This window comes from Peromyscus eremicus, chromosome 17 (assembly GCF_949786415.1).
Source record: "Peromyscus eremicus chromosome 17, PerEre_H2_v1, whole genome shotgun sequence".
NCBI lineage: Eukaryota > Metazoa > Chordata > Mammalia > Rodentia > Cricetidae > Peromyscus > Peromyscus eremicus.
The window spans coordinates 35,760,382-35,768,967 of NC_081433.1; positions in this window are offsets into that span (position 1 = coordinate 35,760,382).

Genomic DNA, 8,586 nt, shown 5'->3' on the forward strand with positions numbered 1-8,586 from the left:
TTGAGGATATAAGCATGGCCACTAAAAGCTCAGTTTCCAGGTTAGTTTCAATATCGGCCCCTTAAGTCAGTCCTCAAAATATAATATCCTGGCTCCACTGAACCAAGGATCCAGGCATGAACCCTATGGACTCAATCATCAATGTAATCCCAATGGACCCTAATGCCAGGTTATTTTCTGTGGACTCAAGATTCAAACTTAGCCTCACACATACAACTCTAATGTGGTGATATTGTGTCCCCCAATATATTGTGCACCCTAATAAATTTATCTGGGGTCAGAAAACAGAACAGCCGCTAGACAGACATAGAGGCCAGAAATGGTGGCACACACACCTTTAACCCTAGCATTCTGGAGGCAGAGATCCATTCATATCTCTGTGAGTTCAAAGCCACACTAGAAACATCCAGGCATGGTGACACATGCCTTTAATCCCTGGAAGTAATGGCAGGAAGCAGAAAGGTATATAAAGCATGAGGACCAGAAACTTTTTTAAGTGTTATCTTTTAGCAGCAGTTAGGCTGAGATCCATTCAGATGAGGATTCAGAGGCTTTCAATCTGAGGAAACAAGATCAGCTGAGGAATTGGCGAGCTGAGGTTGGCTGTGGCTTGTTCCGTTTCTCTGATCTTCCAGCATTCACCCCAATACCTGGCTCTGGGTTTGTTTTTATTAATAAGACCTTTCAAGATTCATGTTACACTCTAACTCCACAGTTGGCTAACCCAGAATCTATTGATTAGCTAACTGACAAATAAGTTTGCCTGGTGAAGCAAGCTTTAAAAAGCCTAAAATAATTGTGGGGCTTGCAAGGTATCTCAGTGGGTAAAGGCATTTGCCATCAAGCCTGAAGACCTGAGTTCAATCCTCAGAACCTAAACAGAGGGAGAGAGCCAACTCCCCAAAAGTGTCCCTTGACCTCCACACCCACACGACCTGAGTTCAGTTGCCAGCACACTCACCATATAGCTAACAACTACCTGTACCTCCAGCTGCAGCAGATCTGATGCCTCTAGCCTCAGTGGGCATCTACACTCATGTGCACGTACACCTACATAGAGATACACATACACACATAATTAAAAATAAAATCTTACATAGAGATACACATACACACATAATTAAAAATAAAATCTTTCAAAAAGAATTCAAAACAACTGTCTCAAAGAAGTTCAGTGAACTATAAGTGAATACAATTAATGACTAAACAAAGTCAGGAAAGACCACACAAATGAAATGGGCAGTGCCCCCAGAGAAGGGACTAGTAAACACAGAGACAGGTCACTTATATTATTCCCAGGAGGACAAAATGAAAACAGAATTTTAGAAACTGCAGAAAACCTAAAATCCATATATAACATCATCATGAAATTGTCCAGTCTTATAATCCCAGAAGAATGGATAGAAATCTTTGAAGAAATACTAACCAAAAAAAAACCCTCCTCAAATATGACAAAAAGGTTATCCAGCAATATAGATAAGTGTAAAGGATGTCGCATTATATTCCATCTCTCAGAAGTCATTAATGAAGAGACAATTTCAGAAACAGCAAAAGAAAGGCAGCTTTTTACATACATAGGAAGTTTATAAGATAGTTAGTGGATTTCTTAGTTCAAGCCAGGACGACACTCCAGGACAGTACAACAGGTTTAAATGTAAATGGTTTCTAAGTTCTAATAGTTAAGATGTTTTATTTATACTTTACAATAGCCATAAAGAAACTGAAATACACATGAATGTAAAGAAAAAAGAATCCACCCAGAAAACAATGGATACAGTAAAGTACTAGAGCCTTCATTATCAAATGTAAATAGATAAATAAATTTCCAATCAAAAGCTGTAAAATGGCAGGCTGGATGAAATCCTATAGCAACCTGCTCTTCACTACATGTGTGACTCTTTTGTACAGCACATCCTTGCTGTACACACTGCCCACATTCAGTCAGTGGTTTTCTCAGTTACCAAATCAAGGGTCGTAGCTCCATAGTGTTCATGGAGTTCAGGGCCATCTGAGTTTCAAGCATCCACTGAGGATCCTAGAAAGTAACCTTTGTGAGAAGGGGACTCTTGTACATAATAATAAAACAAGCAGTTCACCAAAAGGACTCATCAGCTGTAAATATGGATGCAGTCAACATAAGGGCACCTAAATACATAAAGAAAATATTAACAGGACCCAAAGGGAGAAGTAGAAGAAGTAAACGATCAATGTGGATAGATCACCCAGACACAGGATAAATAAAGCATTTGTTGGCACGGCCCTCAAGTACACATAGAAAACGTGTCCATGCATGCTCAGAGCATTGTTATGGCAGCAGAGAACACATCTGTGGAAGCACACACGGGATGTCCAACTAGGACAGATCGCATATTAAACCAATGTCAAGTCTTCTCAGCAAATGCAGGAAGGCTGAAGCCACATCGAGCATCTCTCTAAACACAGCAATATAAGAAACTGGAAATCGGTGACTGGAGGAAATGAAAAAAAAAAAGTCACAGATATGTGAAAATTAGCAGATTCCAGAAAAACTGGTGAGTCAAGACAAAAATTAAAAATGAACAAAACCATATTTTGAGACAAACAAAAGTAGAAACATGGTGTGCCCAAAATGTATGTAATGCAGCAAAAATAGATCTACTAAAGAAGGGTTTGCAGCAATTAAAAAATGTCATTAAAAAACAGAAAGAACTAAAATAATATACCTTTCTGTGTAAGAGAACAAGAAAGAAGAAAAAAAAAAAAAAAAAAAAACTAAGCCCAGAATCAATAGAACAGAAGCAAGTGAAATGGATGCCAGAATAGTAATAGGAAAGACCAATAGTACTGAACTGTTTTTTGAAAAGATAAAATTGAGAAACTGAGCTTGGTGAACTCTGAAATAAGAGTCAAGCAAACAAAAGCATAAACCAAGGAGGAGACACTACAATTAATTAATACAACACAAATACAAAGTATCATGAGATGGCTGTGAAAAATTATCTCAACTTATCTTAGAATACATTAACAAATTTCTAGGAATCTATAACCTACAAGACAAAATTATGAAAATCTGAAGAGGTCAATAATTTGTAAGATGATGAACTCAATAATAATAAGAATATGAATAATACTTCCCCCAAAGGAAAGCTCAGAGCATAATGTCTTTATCGATAAATTCTACCGTATAGTTAAAGAACAAATAACATGAGTTTTGCCCATTTTTCTACTTCTGTTATCATGTGATGCAGCCAGAAGTCCCAGGCAGGAGACTGTCACTTTGCTTTACAGACTGTTCCACCATGCTGTTTGGACTCTCCAGCCGCCAGAATTCGGAACCAAAGAAACCTCTGTTCTGTATACATTACCCAGTATCGGGTATTTTATTACAGTGACACAAAACCAGTGGAGATATGCAATCATATGACCACCTGGAGAGCTGCGCTTACGTGTGGCATTGGCATTTGAAAAAAGGCAAGCTGTAGAAGCAAGTACGAAGGGGGTTGTGAGGGTCTGAAAATTGGTGGAATCAATGATGTTTATCAAAGAATACAAAGTTTTAGTTTGGAGGCACTAATAGACTGCAAGACCTCACGCCCAGCAATTGCAACTGTAGTTCAATATATACTTATTAATGAGAGAGAATGAATTTTAAAGATTTATTGTCTTTCTAATGATGTGTCTGTGTCCACGCCAAGTGAATGCAGATGCTCATGGAAACCAGCAGAGGGTGACAGATCCCCTGGAGCTAGAGCTATAGGCCTTTGTGAGCCACCAGATGTGATTGCTGGGAACTGAATCAGGTCCTCTTCAAGAGTACAGCTGAGTGGGCCATCTTTTCATCCTCTAGATCTTGAGATTTCTGGATTATTACAGGTGTACACAACTGTGCCTTGGCACTCATGCATTCTTAACATACATAATAGCATCTGGGATGGTGACTGTGTTCAGTAACTTGATAGTGGCAATAATTTCACAGTGTACATGTAAACCAAGATGTTATTGTATTATAAACACACTAAAAATTATTTTTGTAAATTATATGTGTGGGGAGGACACACATTTAAATGCTTATCCTAAAGAGAAAAATGTGATTTATGTTAGGGACATACAATTCAGGTATAGGTTTCCACTTTTGAAAATGACCACATCTTGTTTGTGGGTTTCCTGGCAATGGGACCAGGACTTACCCTGGGGACACGAACTGGCTTTTTAGACCCCATTCCCTATGGTGCAATGCCTTACTCAGCCTTGATGCAAGGAAGGAGAGGCTAGGTCTAGCCCCACCACGGGTAAAACAGCCTGTGTTGACTATCCAAGGGAGGATTTACTCTCTATGAGGAGTGTATGGGGGTGGGAGAGGGTAGGTGGGGGGATATATAAAATGATCACATCATCCCTTTATTTGGGGCTATGCAGCTTGAGCCTTATCTATTTGCTTTGGTAGTGTGTGTGTGTTTGTGTGTGTGTGTGTGTGTGTGTGTGTGTGTGTGTGTGTGTGTGTGTGTACCTGAATGTGGGGATGGGGTGGACAGCTCCCTCTGGAGGTGAATGGAAGCATATGATTTGTTATTGCCTTTCTACCTTTTTATAACACTGAATATTTATGTTCAGATCCACCCAATTCCGAGTTGATAAGCCAAGTTTACAGGAAAAATCTGGTCCAGTATTTGCTCTTTAAGTAGTGTTTTAATGCAACACAGTCATGCCCATTCACTGATACACAGTCTATGCCCACTTATGTCCTTTAATTACAGAATGCTCTCCAATAACAACAAAAACAAACAAACAAACAAACAGGGATTGTGATATCTGGCCCCGTACAGCAAAGCTCACTGAAACCTGCTGCATGGCACTTCTGTAGAGATTTTAGACTTTTCTGTCACTATTTCTATATTAGGGAAACACTCGCTGATTTACAGACTGCCTCGTCCCCCTCAGGGAACTCTTTTATTTTTAATTTTTAGAAAAGTGTTTTCAGATATAACAAAATGCATACACTTCCTTGAAACTACCAACTTTCAGTCCTAGATTTACTAACTAGTAATTTATTCCCCCCCCCTTTTTTTTGGTTTTAAAAAAATATTTAAAGGCCATAATCACTCACCACTAAAATTCCTCTGCTTTCTATTCTGCAAAGTCACAGTATGTCATTTGAACTGGTAAATTAGATTTGCAGAGAGTTGACTCATAAATACTTTGTGTGTGTTGCTGGGATGCAGAGCTGTATTTATTAGAAACAAAGAATCACGCTGCCAATAAATATCTCTGGACCGCCATACATACAGCAGCATATTTAAACAGCAATGCTGTACTTCTTTCTAGAGACAGGATATTAACCGGTATATTAGTCATCAACAAAGCAAAACACTCCGTTCTGTGAAGTGTAAAAAAATTGGAATTTGTAATCTCATCCACCACCAAGCTCAATAGTGGTGGGGGGAAAAAAAGCATTCAGTGCACAACAGACCTGCTCAGAGGTTGCTTGCCTACATGGTAACATTCCAGACTTAAACCTCCATAAATACTTCTGTGCTTAGTCCAAAATCTCCTGACAGTGAAATAGGAGTTACATTCCATTATAGGATAGAAACTAGATAGAATACAAACTAAAATTCCTTCATGGATTCGGGAGAACAAAATCAATCACATCGAAGAGAGCCAGCAGTTCTAGAGAGGCAGAGTTCTAAATGTCCCCTTCTAAATTTCCCGTTCTGACGCCGGGGAGTGTGTGCAGACATTGTGAGCCAGCAGCTCTGCAGAGACTGTGTTTTGGTGACTGTGGTTGACGAGAAATGCAATTTTGCAGATGTAATTAAGGTGACTAGTCAGCTGACATTGAGCTCATCGAGGTAGAGACTATCTGAGTGGGCCAGGTCTCATCACCAGAGCCCTTTAAAACAGGGTTCCTGCTGCTCTTTTTTATTACAGTCGTGTGCGCGTGCGCGTGCGTGTGTGTGTGTGTGTGTGTGTGTGTGTGTGTGTGTGTGTGTGTGTGACATGCATGAGCCACGGTGTACTAGGGGATGTCAAAAGACAATTTACAGGAGTCGGTTCTTTTCTTCTGCTGTATAAATTCTGGAGATCAGTGAAACTCGGATCATCAGGCTTGGTAGCAAGCAGCTTTACCCGCTGAGCCCTGTCCCCAACCTGCGCTGCTCTAACAAGGAGAATTGCAAAGTATAAGAGGCTGAGCAGCAGGGAGGTTTTTTGGGTGCTGCCTTGGATATGCAGGAGCCCTGAGACAAGGACTTGAGGGCCACCACTGTCCAACAGCTGGAAAAAAGCCTATTATCCACCCCCTGTGCCTCCAGAGAGAGAGAGAGAGAGAGAGAGAGAGAGAGAGAGAGAGAGAGAGAGAGAGAGAGAGAGAGAGAATATTCCCAATGACTGAGTGGGAAGAGGATTCACCTCTGGACTCTCCCTTCCAACATCCTCCAAGCTTATTTCCCCTTACTTTCTAAGTATGATACTGTCCTAGGTATCCTCACATCAAACAGACCTCTGCTCCAAAGCTCCCTCCTCACAGTTACCAGCCTTCACTCCTTTCCTGCTGTTCACTTTCCTTCGTAGAGCTGGTTGCCAGGCATTGCCTCATCTACTCACTCTGTGATCGTCTGTATCTTTAACAGCTCGCTGTTAGGATCTGGGGCCATAGCTTGTTTGCTGTCTTTCCCCAGAGCCCTGGATAGTCCTGCCTTCTGTGGTGAGAGCATGTAATCAACTCTTACCGGTTTTCAAGTATGTAGATAATATATTGTTGATAATAATGTTGTTGGAAGGATGACAGTCCCCAACACATTGGTCTTGCCTGAGATTTTGTACCTTTTGACCAACATCTACCCATTTCTTTCATTTGATCCATGGGGAGGTGTGGAGTTTGTCCCATGGTATCATGGAGCTCTGAAATGGTCCTGCTACTGACTCCGCAGGGATAGCTGTGTCTCCTGATCCTATGAGTGCCATTCTGGGCCTTTGGTCTTCTGGGACTGGCATCCTGAGGAACTGGCCTATTGCCAATCATGAGGAGCAGGCCTGGACTCTAGGTTTATTGGAGTCTAGAGATGCGGGGATCAGCCTCGAGCTTGGGTGTTGCCTGATAAAGCTTCAGACTTCAGACCTACAACCTGGCCTGATACGTGGATGTGGCAAGAGGTGGACCCATAGCCTGAGTCTTAGAGGTGGAATTTGGCCCTAAAAGTCCGAAGTTCCTGGGCAAGTGACTGGGGGAGGTGGTGCAACTAGCCCACTGTTAATAATTACAGGAGACAGAATTGATTCAGAAATTTGTAATATGGCTACCCATAAGGAAAGCTAGAATGAGCCCACCTTAGTTAGAAATGATGGGTTAGTCTGGAGAGTATAACCAGATTGTGTATTTGGCCACATTAGCTGTACTCCAAGATGGATCTAAAAAGTATGGTAGAATTTTTAAAAAGAAACTTTACATGTTATCAAATGTTACTGCACTGACATAGATAGCCTACATCTGCACTAATGAGACAGGCTACAGAAGAGTTATTATTTTCACCAGAAAGAAACTGGGATGAAAACCAGGATGATGTCCCAATAATAAGACTTGATTCTTCACCCTGAAGTTGAATGGACAAACATGGAGTTGCTTTGGGCTATGAAAAAAAATTTTTTTTCTCCTAAAGCAAGCTGGCAGTACACTGCCCTTGGTTTCCAAAGTGTAGCTGAGGAGTGAGTGGTAGGAACCCAGCATCATTCAGATTCATCATTTCTTCTCTGTTTCTTCTCCTCCCTTTCATTCCATCTCCTAGAAGCTGCTCCAGAGGGTCAATCTGTGACCTGGAGTTTCTTCTGAAGATGAACTCTCTCTTTCCTTCAACTCTAGCTGGACAAACCCCAGGGAAGAATGCTGCCTTCACCATGCTTGGGTCAATAAAAACTTACACCAAAAAAGCAGGTCATGCTGTGACACACATGTGCCTGTGCACACACATTACCCCCCACCCCCCACCCCCCGCCACACACACATACTAAATAAAAGAATAAGTAAATTGTTTTAAAACATGAAAACTTATAAGCCAAGGGTTAAATATGTGGTATAAATTGGGAGAAAGCCCATTTGTACAAGTGAAACCAGATAAACTACTCCAAATCCTTTGGGAAGAGACTTCCTACTTAGTCCCAATTTCTAGACAGTGAGGTTAGTCATTTCAGAGGCTCTTTAGCAGTGTATATACTGTTTGATGTTCGGTCATAGATGCTGCAGTAGAAAGACACTCACCAAGATACTAAGCCTTCACTTTCCAAAAGAACAGAGGGGTTCAGCCTTTTTGGAAAAGACTGGCACCTGGCTAGCTCTCTCCAGTCATTTTATTCAAACATATACAAGGTTAATTGGGGCTGGGCAATGTTCCAACTATCAAAATCATCTTGCTCTTTCTGCCCATGAGAGCAGACAACGCACACAAATCTCAGTCTCTTTTGATTAGGATGAGGCATAATCAAAAGTAAGAACTCCAGGTCTGCCAGGAGTGTCTTCAGACCAAGGTCGGCGCAGCTGCAAGCTCTCACGTAGCGCTAAGTGCAGACTCTCCAGAGAAACAATTCTTGAAGGTTTAAACAGCCTCAAAGCAATTT